At 35.6% G+C, this 20,585-nt stretch overlaps 1 long non-coding RNA gene across 3 annotated transcripts in view; it reads right to left on the minus strand.

The window, feature by feature from the left end:
- Positions 1-7,686: 7,686 nt before the first annotated feature.
- LOC123917463 overlaps positions 7,687-20,585 on the minus strand; it is a 33,780-nt gene continuing 20,881 nt past the window's right edge. For 2 of the 3 annotated variants that reach the window (XR_006812472.1, XR_006812471.1), the window contains exons 2-4: positions 18,136-18,196; positions 17,887-17,994; positions 7,687-8,114 (exon numbers count right to left, since the gene is read on the minus strand). This is a non-coding gene — a long non-coding RNA (uncharacterized LOC123917463). Of the gene's footprint in view, positions 8,115-17,886; positions 17,995-18,135; positions 18,228-20,585 lie in introns of those variants that run through there. The other variant, XR_006812470.1, reaches the window with a different exon arrangement.

Raw genomic sequence — 20,585 nt, forward strand, 5'->3', positions numbered from 1 at the left:
CGGTACACACGAACAGCTACCTTCAATCTTCAGTGCTAGCTGCTATAAGATGAAGGCTTTTGGGAGTGCGGTTTAGGGTTTCAAAGAAATAGGGTTATTCTTTGAAATTCGGTTGTGAAAGAGTAGTGTGACAATTGAACTACACAAGCTTCTATTTATAGAGTTTCTTGTGTGGTCAATTGGGTCACACGGTTTTGGTCTTCATAAGCCCAATAACCGCCTTTTACTAATCGCACCCTTTCTAATAAGTCTTACTTATTTCTCCCGTCTTAACTGTCCTTATGTGTGTGACCCTGTAGGTTTTTATGACGCTGGCAATAATATTAATCTTAATATTATAAACAGTGAGCGGTATCTAGCAACACATCACTGCTACCCAAGTCACAAGAATGTCACGTGATCTGACAAACCTTTCCGTGATAAATATCTTGTGTATAATTACCCTTTTACCCTTATGTCTATATTGAACACAAGGCATAGTACGTCACCCTTGTTAAGTTCAATATTGGGCCCATAGACATATCTCCTGTTATGTAGGAGGGGTAAATTCCATCTAGGTCACTCATGTCCCTTAGCATGATTCGTGGAATACCCATCAACCAACTTTATAGTCATCCTGTTACGGATAACGTTTGAATGGCAATAAAGCATTACACTCCTACATCTATGGTACATAGTGGTTTCAGGTCGGAGGGTGGAATACACCATTTATCACAATGAGAATATCTTATGACATTTCATAACATACTATGTAGTATTCTCATGGTGGGTCAATCCGATATAAATGTTACCCTTAACATTTATATCTATGTGAAGACTTGATAACTCTTTATCTATGATCCGTGAGACGCGATCATCAGTCTACCAACATAATAGTCTCTATGCTTTAATGTTATCCCAATTCACAATAAAGCTCGACTATGGATATTTTAAGAATAGTGTTCTCATGTTTAATGGGCTCTCACGATTAAGTCATACTTAACGTTCCATTTAACGAACTAACTATTCTAGGGACTTTACTATTTTGCAAAACAAACATAATAAAGAAAGGGTTATGTTAACTTGTGCCCTAAGGGCACATGTTAAGACCTAAAAATAGAAATAAAGCATTTAATGATAGAAAAAATTTATGTTTAGAGAATTGAATACACCACAAGTTCAATAAATTTTTTCCACATTTGTCTTCTTAACATGTGCCCTTAAGGGCACAAGTTAACATTCTCCATAAAGAAATGCCTTATTATATATATAAATCAAGTCACAATACAAAAGCAAATATTATCAAATAGATTGGCTTTTAGGGCTTACTCCAACATATTTGGCATTGGTTTGCCTCTGTTATTTCTTTGCAAATTGACACGAGTATTGTTAGTTCTATTTTTAATATTTGTAACAAATATTGGAACTCTCAATGTAAAATTGTTGTTATCGCTGCAGTTATTAATATTTTTAATACTATATGGTGGTGCAGGAACCAACACAGGTTTGAGGGAAAATCTATCTATTGGAGATCAGCAGTCAACACAATTATCTCCAATGTTTCTTTATCTGGCAATTTATCTAAAACAACTTCTTTCATTTCTATGCAGGAATTTGTCATTTTGAAAGCTTTTAATGTCAGTGTCCATCATCCCAAAGCACCTGTCATTAAAGAAGTATGGTGGCATCCTCCGCTTTATAATTGGGTTAAATGCAACACAGATGGTTCAGCGCTGGGTAGCCCCGGTCTTGCTTCTTGTGGGGGGTCTTTTTAGAGATTACAATGCTACTTTTCTTGGAGGTTTTTCTATTAATATTGGAAACTCTTACGCCCGTCATGCTGAACTTATAGGTGTTATGAATGCTATCGAGATCGCTCATTCAAAAGGGTGGAACAATCTTTGGCTTGAATCTGATTCACATTTGGTTAATTTAGCTTTTAAGTCCTCCCTCATTGTTCCTTGGAAGCTCCGTAATAGATGGTTCAATTGCTTGGAGTTGACTAAAACCATGCATTATAGAGTCACTCACATTTATCATGAAGGAAACTATTGTGCAGATAGAATGGCTGCTTTAGGCATCAATGTTAATGGTTTTTTCTGGTGGGATAGTGTTCCGCCTAGTGTTCAAGGAGATTATATTAATAATTTAATAGGTCTTCCGCTTTTAGATTTCATTAAATCCACTGCACTCTTTTTCCCTTATCCTTGGTTTTATCCCTTGGGATTTTTCAGGAAATGTTTTTAATGAGGCACTGACAGGTTCCCTATATTATTGTTTCCTTGTGTTTTGGTCTAGTCCCCAAGTTTGTACTTTTTTTTCTTTCTTTTTAATAAATTTATTATGGTGCTGCAAATGATAGGTGATAATTATGGGGTGACAACATAGTTGGGATGTCATAGTTATGATGTGATGCCGATGCACGCTAATGTTTTTTTTAAAAAATATCAATTAACCATAAACTCAATCTATACAATCTAACCTATCCATATATAGAAGATTAAAACCAAACTTGTAAGAGAGACTATAGACAACATACACGACATGAACATTTGATAAATTATTGAAAGAAAGAAAAAAATGAACATTTTTTATATTGTGACAACCCCAATTTTCCCACCTCTTGGCATTTAAATATTTGAATTTCATCACTCAAGCCTTTGAAACAAAAAAAAAAAAAAAAACTGAACTTGTGTTCCTTAATCATGCTCAATGAACAGCATCAATCAACTTACTCTGCAAGCCATGACGCCGGTGTAATCCCCCGATGTAACGGAACATCCAAGACAACATAGCCACAACAACAATACCAAACCCGCAAGTTGACAAAAACATCACCGTAAACACAAACGAAATGGCGAAAACCGGAACCCAAATCGGGCTTAACAAAATAATCAATGGGCTGAAGAGAATAAGACCCATAATGATTATCACCAATGTTAAGCCTGTGAGGATGAGAGAAATGGTGCTAATTATCAAAAGAGTCAAGAGGCCAAAGAGCTGAGTTGAGTTTGAAACATTGTTCCGAAGCAATGGTGGTGATGCTGACACGGCGGTTGTGATGAGTTTTGGTGTTTGGAGTTGGATTGAGTAGTGGTCAGCCATGGTTGTTTGATTTTTTGAAATTAGGTGAAAATATTGAAGTTGAGTTCAAGATAGGAACAGAACACAAGAGCTGAATCTAGGAGAATCATAATTTAAGGGACAAGTGTGACATGCAGCGTACACGTGGAGATGGAATGGTGTTTTGGTCATCATCAACTTAAGGAAAAAATTCATCCACGTTTTATTTTGTTTATTTTTTTTACAAAATTTCAATTTAGAATTAAGTCTCACTCAACTAAGAAATTGGGCTAAATTATTCAGAAAAGTTTGAGTTTGATTTTTAGCATGACACCCGTGCTCAAACGGGAGTCGCGGCGTTGCCGCTCCTCACTTAGTAACATGAAATAATAATTTATTGGAAAGAAAATCAAAAGATAAAAAAAAAACAGAAAGGATATAATATTTTGTAAAAAAAAAATAGAAAAAAAATGGTAAAACCATCACCAAAAAACCTTAGGTATCTGTATTAATATAATATAAATTTTGTTCAAAAAAAAATATAAATATAGATAATGTAGAAATTATGATAAAATAGGCTACCTTATTAATATATTAGTAAAAACATAGGTCTTGTAAAAATCACCAAAAACATATGTCCATGTATTCAATATATGAGTATAAATTTAGTCCCGTAAAAATTATTAGAAAATAGGCAACCTTATTAATATGTTAGTGAAAATATAGTTCTCACAAAAATCATCAAAATAATTAGGTAATCGTATTAAATATTAAATATGAGTATAACTTGTAAAATTATTAAAAAAATAGACAACATAAAAAATAGGTTTCCATGTTAATATATGAGTATAAATATAGGTTCCGCATATATTATAAAAGAACGTGCAAGCTTATTAATATGAGTAAAAAACATAGGTCCCACAGAAATTACACAAAACATTAGGTCATTATATTAACATATGAGTATAAATATAGGTCTCACAAAAAATAGTAAAAAATTGGAAACTTTATTAATAAGAGTAAAAGCATATAGCCCTGCAGAAATCATACAAAAGATTAGATCATTGTATTAATATATGAGTATAAATATATGTCATGTAGAAATTATGAATGAATTGTCAACCTTACTAATATATTTTATAAAAAACACAGGTCTCGTAAAAATCAACAAAATAATTAGGTCCATGTATTAATATATGATCTACTATAACCCGTAAAATTATAAATAAAAAAAATTAAACAACTTTATTAAAATATGATTAAAAATATAAATCTTGTAGAAATTAAAAATAAAAAGGTTCTCGTATTAATATATGAGTATAAATATAGGTCCTACATAAATTATTAAAGAATAGGAAACCTTATTAATAAGAAGAAAAACATACGCCTCTCAGAATTCACACAAAAGATTATGCCACGTATTAATATATGAGTATAACTCGTAAAATTAATAAAAATATATACAACTTTATTAATATATGTGTAAAAATATAAGACCCGTAGATATAACCAAAAAAATTAGGTTCTCATATTAATATGAATATAACCCGTAAATTATTAAAAAAAAATAGACAACATAATATATTAGTAAAACATAAGTTTTGTGAGACTAAATATAGATTCTGCATAATGTATTGATGATCTATTCCAAAAGAATGACCAATGTATTGATGACAACTGAATTTTTTATTCCGGTAAAATAAAAGGGAATTTATTTCTCAAAAAATTAATTAGTCCTTATATCAACAACAAAACATCTTCCAAAAAAAATCTTCTAAAAAAATATCATTTATTTTTCAACTTTGTATTTAATTCTTTTTTTTTTAAACTAAAAGTATCATCCGCGCAACCCTACAAAGACCAATCCCCTCGAGATGACTGAGAATTCTTATTGTTTTAGTCTCATCATTTTTTCGGGAGTTTTTTAGTTTTTCTCTCACCATATTCTCATATTAAATTAATTAAATATATGACAAAACTTAGAAACAGTTTCGTTTTTCTCCCACCATATTCTCATATTAAATTAATTAAATATAGGACAAAACTTAGAAACAATTTCATAGGTACTGTTGATACTGTTCACCAATTAATATGTGACACCTGAATTAATTTATTCGTCATTAATAATTTATTAAACTCTGTCAGTTCACCGTTATCTAAAAATCTGAAAGTGAAACTGAGTTTTAAATTTCCACCGTTGTTATCAACATTTATTGTATCATTGATGAGGCTATGATGAAAGGCCAACGAACTGAAATCGTTTGAGTCCTCCCCTTGATGAAAAGATATACTACCTTCGTCCCTAATTAACACCAACATGTTTTTAGTTGGTTTTAAATTACACTATATTCTTCTCTTATATATATTAAAATATATACACTTTTTTTTTGTACAAAATTAAAATATATACATTCTCACCCCTCTTATACAAAATAAAAATCGAACATTTTTATATGAAAATAAATTAGTCTCTGTATGTCCCGTGAGTTTGGCTCAGTTGGCAGAGACATTGCATTATATATGCGGGGGCCGAGATTCGAATCTCGGTAATCAATTATCTACATTAAGAATGAAATTTCTAGCAACTAAACTACTTGACAAAAAAAAAATAATCTCTGTATTAACTTCATAAAAGGATTAACATGTCTCATATATGAAAAATATTGCGGAATTAATTGGGTCGTAGGTAAAATGTGAGAGAAATTGAGTTATAGTCTTTAATTTAAGTGTATGTTTAATACTAGTTAAAAAAATCAAAAGAGGTAAATTTTATTCTTGGACCACTAATTTTATATTAGTCTCCTTAATTAGTATTCTTGGACCACTAATTAACATTTTCCTTAATTTAATTATAGATAAATGTTTTTGTCAAAAACAAATTACAGATAAATGTCTTGTAACTACACTTAACTTTTTTTTGGAAAAAACAAATTCATCTCATCATTTCATGATTAATCAAAGATGCAATACAAGGAGGAACAATCTCAATTAATAGGTGACTAGCTCAAGAAATGGTCGTCCTCGCAAGAGTGTGAGCAACCATATTCACTTATCATCTTACAAATTTAACCTCAAAGTTGAACAAACTAGATAAACTACCTCTAATACCAGAAATAAGAGAACAAAATTCAGAATTTCCAACATTATTAGAAACAATAGAACTAATTAGTGTTTGGGAATCACTATAAAAAAATTGCTCCGAATGGGCAGAATGAATAATTCCAATGGTAGAAACGGAGGTTGATATGATGGTCTTAACTTGTATATGAGGGAAAACTATAAAAAAAATTACTCTGAATGGGCAGAACGAATAACTCCAATGATAGAAACAGATGATTGATATGGTGATCTTAGCTTGTATATGAGGGAAAATGTACCTGCAAAAATGTTCATATGTTCATCATCATTTTCACATGTTCATCATCTTCAACCTTAATCCAAAATCAATTTCTTCTAAAATACACCTCTAAATAGTATTAATCTCTATGTTATATTCTCCTCAAACTTCTTTTAAACTCAAATATTAACACCCCAAATTCACATTGAGATTTCTAGAGGAAAAGATTTGTGACATATAACCACAACAAAGGAATGCTCTTAGAACCCACAACAACAACTATGCTACAAAATGTTCTCCATAAGAGAGCACTTCTCCACCAACTTGGCACCTCTTCAAGAGAAAACAGCGAACGCCACCGAAGAAGTTATTTATTTAGATAAAATTGTAGTTATTTATTTACTTGGTTTTTTTTGGACTAAAATTAGAGTGAAATGTATCACGTGATGGATATGACATCCCAATTATGTTGACACCTCATAACCACCACATATCATTTACATCAAACTAATAAATATTATTAATTAAATCTGTTCAATTACTAATTTTGCAGAAATCTGTCCAATTACTAATTTTGCAGAAATCTACTTATGACCTTCAAATTCAACATCGTCTACCAAACACATCGTAACTCCAAATTTGACGAAGTTTAAATGACAACAAAGGTAATTTCGTTAGCTTTCCGGACATGTAAATATTATTGAAAAATGAGCTACAAGGTGAGAGACATGACAAAAATATCAGTAGTAGTTTCATACGATAATTGATTTAGACAGACTTTCACTAAAATGATAATTAATCTCTCTCTGTAACTCCAAATTTAGTAGAATTTGATTCTGTGGAAAAATAACTCGATTACGGTCACTTCGATACCAGTTTGGTGAATTATGGATCCAAATAGAATTCTGTGCGAAGCTTTGAAGTGGTGACTCGAAAACAGATTTTGTGCAGAATTTTGGGGGACATACCTTCACTAAAACGGTAATTAATCTCTTTTTGTAACTCCAAATTTAGTGAGGTTTGATTCTGTGAAAAGATAACTCGATTACGGTCATTTCGGTATACGTTTGGTGAATTATTGATCCAAATTGAGTTGTGTGCGACGCTTTGAAGTTGTGACTCGAAAGCAAAATTTTAGGGAGGGCAAAATCCAAAAAATTATAAAACAGAGGGAGTAAAAGTCCGCGTTTTAAAATAGGGGGGTAAAATTCCGATTTTATCAAAACATGGGGCAAAACTGCATTTAAGCCAATGTAAACAGCTACTCAATAAGCATTAATCATGTAAAAAAATTGATGTACAAGTTATTTCTACAATTGATGATAGAGCGGAGGTTAAAAAAAATTCTTAATGGCTATCATTGTTTAAATGAAGTACATGTTAATAAATATCCCAGTACAGTCAACTAATATTCATTTAGAACCTAAAAATGATAAATTCTACTATTAACTATCTTTGTAGACTATAGTGTATAGGACAACTTCATCTTACTACCTTGACATGATCTAATTGAATATTGTCATTTTCTTTGTTTGTGATAACTTCCTAACTAGTAGTATTAGAATCAATGACATGCCTTAAGGTATCGTTTCCTTGCTTTGCTTCATCGACTCCAAATAGTTGAGCTTTACACAGATTGCACCATATGGACTCTTCTGTATCATTTGGATTTTGAGCAACATCTAACAGAAACTGGTCAGCTCCTTCCATGTTGCATGTTTTGGTCTAGCAACATCTAAGAAATGTGTACATAATATTCAAAATTCAAAATCAAACCTTTGCACATAAGAAGACTTGCAAGTTGATCAATGGTTTTGTATTTACTATCAGTCATCCCAACAAGGCAGAGACAAAAAGATATTCAAATGCAAATCCAAATCCACATACATAAAAGTAAAACCAAGGTGACATGCTACAACCATAAGCATCCAACAAGTAGACATGCTCTTTTGCTTACTCTATCGTCTATATGTAACTCTCCAAATAAGCATGATGCAATTCTCTAATAGTTCAATAATCAAGGTGCATATTGCATAATTATAACGGTACATGGTTTTTTTAAATGCTACAACCATTTAAGGAATGCTATAAAATCAGAACAGTAGAGAGTAGAGACTCATAAAACAAGCATCAGACAGTGCAAACCAAATCAACGATTAATTGAATATTGAGCACACCTTTTTCAGGATCTCCACCATCATTAAACATGTTATATGCTCCCCTCTGTGTTGCCCGGGTGCGGGTATGGTAGAGCTGTCAAAACGGGCGGCCCGGTCGGGCTTCATCGGGCCGGGCTAAAAAGCTCGGATAAAAAACGGACTACCAAAAATAGGGCCCGAGTCCGGCCCGGTATGGCTAGTCGGGCTTTCAGGTCGGCCCGGTTTTTTTAAAAAAAAAATTATTTTTTTTACTTCTAGTGCTCAAACTCAACCATGTAAATAGCATTAATAATTCTCGGAGTCCTATTTTTTACTCATCCGCTATATATATATATATATATATATATATATATATATAATAATTCTCGCGCGCCGTATTTTTACTCATCCCCTATCAACGAGTTTCTCGCGCGCCCTATTTTTACTCATCCACTCCCTACAAGTTTCTCGCGCGTCATATTTTTACTCATCCGCTACCTACGACTTTCTCGCGCGCCCTATTTTTACTCATCCGCTACGTACGAGTTTCTCGCGCGCCCTATTTTTATTCATCTACTACCTACGAGTTTCTCGCGCCCTATTTTTACGCATCCGCTACTTACAAGTTTCTCGTGCGTCATATTTTTACTCATCCGCTACCTGCGACTTTCTTGCGCGTCCTATTTTTACTCATCCGCTACGTACGAGTTTCTCGCGCGCCCTATTTTTATTCATCCACTACATATGAGTTTCTCGCGCATCCTAGTTTTACTCATCCGCTACCTACGAGTTTCTTGGGTGTCCTGTTTTTACTCATCTGCTACTTAAGTAGCGGACGGTGTTTTATAATTTATATTACAAACTAATTTCAAATCATCCAAAACAAATTATTTATATTTATATTTTATTTTATCTTTTTAATTTTCATTTTTTCGGGCCCGCGGCCCATTCGGGCTAGCCCATATTTTAATCAGCCTTTGTCGGACCGGGCTAAAAAGCCCGGAAATAATTCGGGCTTGGATTTTCAAAGCCGAGTCCGGGAAAAAATCGGGCTTGACGGGCCGGCCCATTTGGGCTAGCCCATTTTGACAGCTCTAGGGTATGGTACCCGGTAACAGTACGGGGTACGTCTTTTTTAGAAAAACTATGGTACGGGTACGTCCCTATAATTTTTTTTTTTTTAAATATAATTATATATATCAAATAATAGAGTTATATTGTTAAAACAAATAATTAAACATAAAAAATATCACACCACACTTTAAATGTAATTTAAATTGTTCAGAACATCAAAATATGAAATTAAAAACATATTAGCTTAAAAAGAGTCAATTATTTCCCTCTTCATCATCACTAAAAAGAGTGACCTCTAGTTAGGTTCACCGCGAGAAAGACTAGCAATTTCAAGAATATCAACTATATATTAAATAAATCTCATTCATCTCTACGAATATCCCACATTTTTGTTGAACTTTCATTATAAGTATTAATATTTCTCTTTCTTGAGAGAAGACAAAGATTGGTATGAATAAAAACTAGATTTTCATCTCTTTGAATTGAGTCTATTCCTTTTCAATGAATGAGTGAATAATTCAGACGACTACTTTGTTATTGTTTTTTAGCAATAGTTGCTACTTTATATTATAAACAAATAAAAAACGTAAATCTTCCTATAAAAAAAACTAATAATAAAAAATAAAAATAAAAAACGTGTTTTTTTGGATTGGTGTACCACGCGTGATGGATAATTTTCGCAAGTGAACGAATTACCACGTAGTAATAAAAATATCGATCCACAGGGATTGTGTGATTAAACGAGTCTAATAGTGTTCATAAACATTATGCAAGAAATACACATAAATTGGGGGTTTGTTGAGTGATGAATTGTTAGAAAACGTGCTTTGATATAATGGACAAGTGAGGTAGAATCATCGGAATCACCTAGTCTATAGCTAAACCACATGCAATCTACTAAATCATAGGAAGTTACTCAAGTGTTCACAACTAGATCAACAAATTAGTGAATCGCAATCTCTTGTCAAAATCCACTCTATTCGTTGTCGATACTCCCCCGATCTCTCGGGCGGAAGCTACCTACAACGAATGATATGAACGCGCGTCGATCGTTCGCTACACTCTATGCCTCAATCTCTCGACCGGAGACACTCGAGTGTTCAATGCAATTCAGTTCAGAAATTAAATCAATACTCTCGCACGTGACTTAACTCAAAATCATTACAACACTAATGAAGGATCATAAAGCATTAAGAGACGAATTGCATTAAGTAAACACTATTAACAGAGTAAATTCTTACAATCAAGCAGATTACATGAGATTCATCTACATCCTAAGCTATCCTAGATCCTACCTCCAAAGAAGCTTAGCTCCTCATCTCCATTCGTTCGTATCCTAGCTTCAACGTCATGGCTTGTGAATCCATGCTATCGATGTGCTTGGAGCTATCCTCTGGAGTCTTGAATCCCAATCTTGAAGTTTCCAAACCCAGAATGTAGATCAAAATTGCAGAATTTTCCAACCACCAAACAGAATTATGCAAAAACCTTATATACTGAACGCAACCACGCCGCGCGCCAGATCTATCACGCCGCGCGTGGTTGCAGATCCATCAGCTACGCCGCGCGTGATAACGGTATCACGCGGCGCGTGATCAAGTTAGAGAGCAATCTTCTTCTTGAACAAGGCTTCACGCCGCGCGTGGTCAGGTATCACGCCGCGCGTGATCAGAGTGAAAATCTTGGCTCCCTGTGAGCTCCATCACGCGGCGCGTGATGGGCTACGCCCCCAGCGTAGTGAAAATCATCCATTTCCTGCAATTTTTCCTGTTTTCTTGCAAAACAAGTAATCAAGCTTATGATTAGATTTCTCTTATATTTATTGCTAAAAACCTACTAAAATGCATCCAATGTTGCTAAAATAGGCCTGGATTAGAGAGTGTGACGATTCGTCATCACAACCCCAAACTTAAACCTTTCCTTGTCCTCAAGCTTTTGTGTCAAGACCTTGGCATTTTCCTTAAATTCACTCGAATCATACATACGTGAGAATCACCTGATGATCAATGATCCACCTGTAAACAATGCTCAATTGCACAATCGTTCCCGCAAGACATTTTCAAGTAGTTCACACTTTTCGACCAAGGCTCTATGATTTCATCACACTACTCACATGCACTCTTCAGTTTTTGGTAATTCACTCAAATCAACACATCAATGCAAGTCAACAATAATTTTGCAAGTAATCTAAGAATTCATTCGGTTCACTTTGTGCACACACATTAGAGGTCTTTTAGGGTTATAACGTGGCTTGGCTAGGGTGGATGGTGACATTTTGGATAAGTAGTAGAAAAACTTGGAGTTAGATCCCCCTATTAGTCAAAGAACATTTCCATAAACCAAACCCTTTTGAAATATAGTGGACTAGAGAAATTTTTCAAATCATCGAACAAAGTTTTGCAATTCTTTTGAATTCAAGGCTATCACTTCTTTTCCATTTTTTTTTTTCACATTCATTCATCTTGTTTTTTTTTTTTTTTTTTTTTTTTCATTTTCTTCTTTGCCTTGCAATTTTTGAAATTTTTCAATCAAAACTTTTATAAGTTCTCTAGTACCCTCACCCCAAACTTTATTTGTTGCTAATCCCAAAGAGCAACCCCAAACTTAGCGGTGAGCAATGCGCATCAACCACTAATTAGGTGCCTAACCTCCAAGAAAGTCATTCTTTTTTTTTTTTATTCAAAATGTTCTTAAGGTTGTGCAAAATAACATTTTCTTTTTCAGCTCAAATTGGTTAAGCAAAGGATAATTATATGTAAGGGTGGATAGAAAGGCTCAAAGGTACCAAGGAACATGCCTCGTGTGTGCTACAAAAGTACCAATCAAATAAAAAGACGACAAGCAAAATCGAGAGACAATACATGAGTGGATATCACACATAGAAGAAAAAGGAGTGTTTGGCTCAATACCTCTCGGTGGGGTCGAATCAAAGAACCGGTCAAAAAGTGTGCGTTCCCTTCCTTTGCCTCTTGATCACATGAGTGCAACAAGCTATTGCACTGCAGGTTTCACAAATCACACACGGAGAAAATCATGCAATTAATACTCAAGTAACTAGAAGGAACATGCCAAAGTATTGAAACAAACTCTAAAAGTAAACGCCCTTCCACAATAAAACAAGACAAAATTCAAATTCAAAGGCTAAAATAATACAATCCAGCCAAATCCAAGCAACATCAAATATTATTACAAACTAACGAAAGTAAAATAGACGAAAGTAAAAAGTAGAGATAGAGTAGTAGTGTAGTAGCAGCAGAAGATCATAACCAAAGACGTCAAACGGTGTCATCCGGCTGGCCAGTGAAGTAGTTTGTGAACGGGCTATTCAAGTTCAGATTCAGCCCATCCACATCCAGCATCTCCCTCTCCATAGCAGCTGCCTCATCCTGCTCAACCCGGCGTCGCCTTTCGATCTCCGCCAACTCAGAAGCTCTCAAACCAGAATTGTAAGCTTGTCTGGCCTGGAATGATGTCAGCTCCCTCGCCTGATGTGCCTCCCAATCAGTATCAACGGGATACAAAGTCCCAAAAGTATGAGGAGGGAAAGTAGACCGGTATGTCATCGCCTCGGTGTACATGGAAGAGGCGGTATCAAAGTAGTGATTCGGCAGCCCGGAATATTGAGAAATCTCCATCTGATGCAACATAGAAGCAAGCTGATTCATATCATGAGAGTAACGAGGAGGGTCCTGAGCTGGTATATCGTGATACTCATGTACCGGATCCCCTTGTTGATCCGGATGATTACCTTCTTCAAACCGATTAATCTCTTCTTCTTCCCTCAAAGCTTCCTCCCTTGCAGCATTCCCCTCACCTCGGGGCACAATAGGTCCTCTCTCAAACTTTTTGATGAAGTAAGATAATGACAAAGGACGAACAGGATGAAGATCACCTTCTTGCACATTCATTGGAACATTATTCGCCCTACACAAGGCAGCGACGAGATTACAATGTCCCAAAGTAAAAGTAGGATTCGGATGATTGGCTATTTCATGAAGATCTTTTTGTAACCAATACCCCAGATTAATATACTTCCCTTCAACCAACAACCGAACCGCGTAAGCATTATCAAGCTGAATCTCTGAATTGTTACCAACAACCCTCACATTCTTCAACCAAAATTCACCCCAAGCTCGGTGAACGGGGTTAAAACTTGTTAAGCTCAACCTTCTAGGGAGAGAAGCTGGTGAGTGGGCTAGCCACATTGCTCCCGGTCGACACACTATACTCTTCAGTTCCTCCCTAACTTCGATCCCACTCTTGTCGATCCTCTCTCTATCACGCAAGAGTTCACACACGCCTCCCGCAGCACAACCAAGCAGATTGTTTATAGTTTCAAAAGAATAACTCACCTTAACACCCCTAACCACAGAAGTATATTCCGGAAACATTGGTTGATCCGGTAAATAGGCATTTGCAAAGAACTCCCTAGCCCACATCTGATTGCCAGGATTAACTTCATCTTTAATCATCAACTTATTAAATTTCTCCCATCCCCTAGACTTGATCTCATTTCCTATCTCAGCTACACCATTCAGCAAATCCTCACCAAAACCCTTCTCTTGATTAATAGTAAAGGTTCGAATTTGTGTGTACCTTTTCTCATGAACTTCACTGATGAAGTGAGGATGAACTTGTGGCCGGGTAACACTGCTCCGGCGAGGAGGAGATGCTTGAGCGGACCGCGAAGATTGGCCTTTGCTTGCACTCATCTTAGTTCTTGCTTTCTTTGGTGGCTCTTGTGTTGGATTAGCATCACTCTTCTTCTTTCCCTTTCCGGTTAGCCGTGTCAACATGGTGATAGTAGGGAGGTTGAAATGGGTCAATTTGGGAAAGTGGTGAAATGAGGAATTTGGAGTGAATTTGAAATGATTGAAATCGGTTGTATGTGAATGTGAAGGAATGAGATGATTAGAAGTGATTAAAGATGAAATTGGAGAGGTTTGGAGAATGAAAATGGGTTAACAATGGAGTTTACCGTGTGAGAGGGCGTGTGGATTGATGATGGGATTGATGGATTGGTTGGGAAGATGAAGAAATTCAAATTTTACACGCTTTCCTGTGTAACCACGCCGCGCGTGATCCCTGCTACGCCGCGCGTAGTACCAATTGTAACGGTCAAGAACTTCTTTCAAACAGGCCACGCCGCGCGTAATAACCATCACGCGGCGCGTATTCACTAGTCAGAGACTCCATATTTCTCCAGGCTTCACGCAGCGCGTGATGCATCCCCACGCCGCGCGTGATACATTCTGAAAACTCCTTCCTCTGTGTTGAAGGATCACGCCGCGCGTGATTGTATTGCGCCCCCGGCGTAGTAGAGCTGTGTTTTGCCCTGTTTTGCTTCCTGTCCTTGCTTCTGCTGCACACCTACCTACATACTTCAAAAACAAACACACTAAAACATTAGAAACCGTTGGGTTGCCTCCCAACCAGCGCTTGTTTAACATCCCGACGCTTGACGTTCCATGCCCCTAAGGGTCATGGAAAAGTAGTGCCACCATGTGGCAAGTAGTGTGCATTCCAAGGTAACTTAAGAGCATCTTTAATAATATGATCATAAACCTGGATTTTAAAACATTGTGGGTCTCCATCATCACACTCCATCTTGTCAAAGACATTGAATGTGACCTGCTGATCATCGGTCCTTAGCATGAGCTCACCCATTTCCACATCAATTAGGGCACGACTAGTTGCTAAGAAGGGTCTACCAAGGAGCAAGGGCTCCCAATCCCGAGTTTCTTCTATGTCTAAAACCACAAAATCTGCGGGAAAAACAAACCCAGCAACCTTAACCAATACATCATGGAGAATCCCTTCTGGATGCACAATCGATCTATCCGCCAAAGAGAGACTCATCTTTGTCGGCTTTGCTACCGCTCCCGGTATTTTCTTCATCATTGATAACGGCATCAAATTTATGCTAGCACCCAAATCACATAAAGCCTTTTCAATAGTGAGATTTCCAATAGAGCATGGAATTGTAAAGCTCCCCGGATCTTTCTTTTTCTGAGGTAGCTTCCGTTGAATGAGGGCGCTGCACTCCTCCGTCATACTTACCATTTCATCATCTAATGGTTTTCTTTTCTTTGTAAGCAGCTCCTTCAAAAACTTTGCATAACTCGGCATTTGCTCCAATGCCTCAACCAATGGTATAGCCATCTCAAGCTTGTTCAACACCTTCATGAACTTCTTGAACTCCTTCTCCCGCTCAAGATTCCTGACTTTCTTTCTCCTAGGAAAAGGCATCCTAGCATATGGCGATTCGCCAAAAACTTGATGGATAATTTTCGCAAGTGAACGAATTACCACGTAGTAATAAAAATATCGATCCACAGGGATTGTGTGATTAAACGAGTCTAATAGTGTTCATAAACATTATGCAAGAAATACACATAAATTGGGGGTTTGTTGAGTGATGAATTGTTAGAAAACGTGCTTTGATATAATGGACAAGTGAGGTAGAATCATCGGAATCACCTAGTCTATAGCTAAACCACATGCAATCTACTAAATCATAGGAAGTTACTCAAGTGTTCACAACTAGATCAACAAATTAGTGAATCGCAATCTCTTGTCAAAATCCACTCTATTCGTTGTCGATACTCCCCCGATCTCTCGGGCGGAAGCTACCTACAACGAATGATATGAACGCGCGTCGATCGTTCGCTACACTCTATGCCTCAATCTCTCGACCGGAGACACTCGAGTGTTCAATGCAATTCAGTTCAGAAATTAAATCAATACTCTCGCACGTGACTTAACTCAAAATCATTACAACACTAATGAAGGATCATAAAGCATTAAGAGACGAATTGCATTAAGTAAACACTATTAACAGAGTAAATTCTTACAATCAAGCAGATTACATGAGATTCATCTACATCCTAAGCTATCCTAGATCCTACCTCCAAAGAAGCTTAGCTCCTCATCTCCATTCGTTCGCATCCTAGCTTCAACGTCATGGCTTGTGAATCCATGCTATCGATGTGCTTGGAGCTATCCTCTGGAGTCTTGAATCCCAATCTTGAAGTTTCCAAACCCAGAATGTAGATCAAAATTGCAGAATTTTCCAACCACCAAACAGAATTATGCAGAAACCATATATACTGAACGCAACCACGCCGCGCGCCAGATCTATCACGCCGCGCGTGGTTGCAGATCCATCAGCTACGCCGCGCGTGATAACGGTATCACGCGGCGCGTGATCAAGTCAGAGAGCAATCTTCTTCTTGAACAAGGCTTCACGCCGCGCGTGATCAGAGTGAAAATCTTGGCTCCCTGTGAGCTCCATCACGCGGCGCGTGATGGGCTACGCCCCCAGCGTAGTGAAAATCATCCATTTCCTGCAATTTTTCCTGTTTTCTTGCAAAACAAGTAATCAAGCTTATGATTAGATTTCTCTTATATTTATTGCTAAAAACCTACTAAAATGCATCCAATGTTGCTAAAATAGGCCTGGATTAGAGAGTGTGACGATTCGTCATCAACGCGCGTACCACAGGTGTACCACGCGTGTACCCATTGCAAAAAAAAAAAAAAAAAGTACGGCGTCGGTGTGTACCGGGAGAGTACCATACGCGTACCGGGACCCGGTACCGGTACTCGGTCTAAAATGGAGTACCCATGCAAAAGGGTACGTATTAGAATCAATTAATTGAGGAAAAAGGGTACGTGTTAGTTATAAAAATCATTCATACACATTGTGTTGGCTAGTTCCAATTCAGTTTCTTTTAGCTATAATATATTCATATGTGGAACATTGTAATTTCCCTATAATATATTCAATTGACAGTTGGTAAGGGTTGGCTTTGGTTGAAAAAAATAATTGATGGGACTATGCACAATATCATTGATTAACTATACCAAATTGTCATCACAATTTTCTGCATAAAATTCAAGGGCATATATTATCGTGTCTAAGCTTACTAGAACAATAAAGATTAAGCAACTAAATTATTAATTCAACAATTTCTTACCCAACTACCAAAATATCCATAAGATCCATATTTTTATCCAGGTAATTAGATTGGATCAACTTAAGACTGGACCAATAGCCTTTGTAAATTTGCAACAGCTTGAGTGGCATCTTTACAACTCTCAATATGTGACAACTCATGATTAACTACACGTTTCTTTTTTATTAAAACAAAACGAGAACATACAAAAAGTTAATCATGTGAACTGAATGGTGATAATACTAAGACGCGGTACGAAAAATTAAAGAACGGAGAATACACATGAGAATGAGAGTGGCGAACAACTTGAGGAAGAGAGGGGGAGTGAAAGACTTACCAACTGTTTGTGTTGCGAACCACTTGAGAAAGAGAGGGTGGCCGAATGAGAATTTGGTTCTACTTGATTGCAAATGGCCAAACTGTGCAATAAAGTTTCAAATGCACCCTAACAACCATACAAAATCAGAAGGCTTTAAACAAAAGATTCCAGAAAATAGAAACATGAATAGAAGTCAAAAAGTTGTTCCATAAATATGATAACATATCTGCATTTTACATTGACAACAATTGCAAATGATTCACATACCTTCTTGAACATAACTGTATAATTGATCCAAACGCATCCAACTGCATCCTCCATGCATCTCCTACACAGGTTGCAAATGAGATGCATAGTCATTATATCTCTACAACTACACAAGTGTAAATCAACTATTAGCAAAAAAAAACAGGTGTCAACCTCTAAGGTTGTCCACATAGGATCTGAGCTTTCATGTTTAGACAAAAATTTATCCTAATTTAGGCAATGTTTTCAAAATTGTTGATGGAGGGAAAAAAGTGTGAAGAAATGATCAAAGGGCCACAAAATTGGGTCGAAAATGCAAGGCCCGTTGCATTTAGGCCCAAAACGAATGAAAAAAACAAAATGAACTAGCAAGTAGTGTCACTTTCATTTCTCTTCCCACTTTGCTTTCTCTGTCTCTTTTCTTTTTCCTTCTTCACTAACCCATTTTGGTGAAAAAACCAAAAGCATGTTTTCAAATTTCAAATTCAAAAACCTCAATACAATCTTTATCTTTGTGACTCCTCCTTTCTTTCTTCCATTGCATATACAAGATTCTCTCTCTTTTTTTTTTTCATCCCCCATCTCTCTCATAACAACAACTCACGCACAACAACAAAGCTGGTAATCTTCCTCCGTATCAAATCGGCACACCACCATCTCATCCTTTAATATGAAACCAAAAAAGCCGACAACGATTGTTTTTCCGGTAACACTCTTAATCTCAGGTTCTTTCATTTTTTAAATCCCTAATTTTCTTCAATTGTATTTCTAACCCTCTTTATCGTTTTTTTCAATTCTGAATTAGAGGCAAAAAAATTGGTCTGAAACCCTAATAAATTAATCACGTCAATCAGGTGAGAGATATCTAAATGTTTTTTTTTTGTTTCTCTAATTGTTGTTTCAAATGAATTTTGATTCTATTTTTCTGTTTTCACTTAGATACATGGAGTAACTTTGATTTTGATTTCAAGCAAAATATCAATTGAAGCGGCGATGTATTGAAGTAACTTTGGTGATCTTTGGATTTTCATGAAGGAATGTTCAAAGGGCTTCTCAAAAAACAAGGTAGGTCTTTTGATTTTCTAAATCTAATGTTTAAATATTTTACTATAATAATGATTGTTTTTCTAACTCTATTGATTTCAATATTTGCTTTAATTGGTGTTCCTAATTTGTTTTCTAATTTCATTCAATATTTGCTTTATTGTTTTCTAATTTCCTAATTTGGATTTTTGTGTCAAAAAAAAAAAAAAATTTCCTTGGATTTCATGAGTTTTGATTATTTGTTTTTTTGTTGAAATTATTATTATTATTATTATTATTATTATTATTATTATTATTATTATTATTATTATTATTATTATTATTATTATTATTATTATTATTATTATTTTGGCTTTGGATTTCATGACTAATTAAATGCATGTTCAAATTGAGATTTCTTCCTTTCATGTATCTAAAGACACAGATTTATGCAATTTTCACTTTGACCTTGCAGCAAAGTTTGTAGTTACTGGGTTTTTTTTTTTTTTGTAAATAAGTTTTGATTGTTGGATAACCTCAGTTCCTAATTTTTCTCAATTGATAACAACCTCTTTTTAATTTGATTTCAAATTAACAACTAATATAAAATATCCTATCAATTAGTTGTTACTTATTTTACTTAAGTGACAACCACTTTAATTAGTTGTTCCTGATGGCAACCACTTTATTATATATCAATGCATACAAAATAAAATCAATTAGCCATTTACCAATCCCTAATTTTATTCCATTCTCTTTTTTCGGCAAAAGACAAGTAACAGTGATTTTGAATACAAGGAAAATCAATTGAAGCTGCAATGGAAGGAACCGCCATCAAGAAGGAAACACCGTCGGATATGCTATTAGCAAGGACACATAGCAGGAATCAGTTCAAGTGATATTATTATTGTTAATGATTTTTTTTTATGGTGTTTTGGTTTGATGGTGTGCTTTGTGACAGTTTTAGTTGATGTTAGTTTTATTGTTCTGATATTTATAAGCCTAAGAAAAATTAAGAACTCTCAATCTCTCATATTTACATGAAAAAAAAAACTGGTATAAAAAAATGTCAACCAGCTTTGGATTATGAAAAAAGATGTTTCTCATTATTGTGTTTCATTCATTTTCGTATTTCATATCATTATATTTTATTCCTTCAATTTGTAATGATGTTGCTTCCTGATGACGAATCGTCACACTCTCTAATCCAGGCCTATTTTAGCAACATTGGATGCATTTTAGTAGGCTTTTAGCAATAAATATAAGAGAAATCTAACCATAAGCTTGATTACTTGTTTTGCAAGAAAACAGGAAAAATTGCAGGAAATGGATGTTTTTCACTACGCTGGGGGCGTAGCCCATCACGCGCCGCGTGATGGAGCTCACAGGGAGCCAAGATTTTCACACTGATCACGCGCGGCGGGATACTTGACCACGCGCGGCGTGAA

Source organism: Trifolium pratense, linkage group LG3 (genome assembly GCF_020283565.1).
Source record: "Trifolium pratense cultivar HEN17-A07 linkage group LG3, ARS_RC_1.1, whole genome shotgun sequence".
NCBI classification, from domain to species: Eukaryota; Viridiplantae; Streptophyta; class Magnoliopsida; order Fabales; family Fabaceae; genus Trifolium; species Trifolium pratense.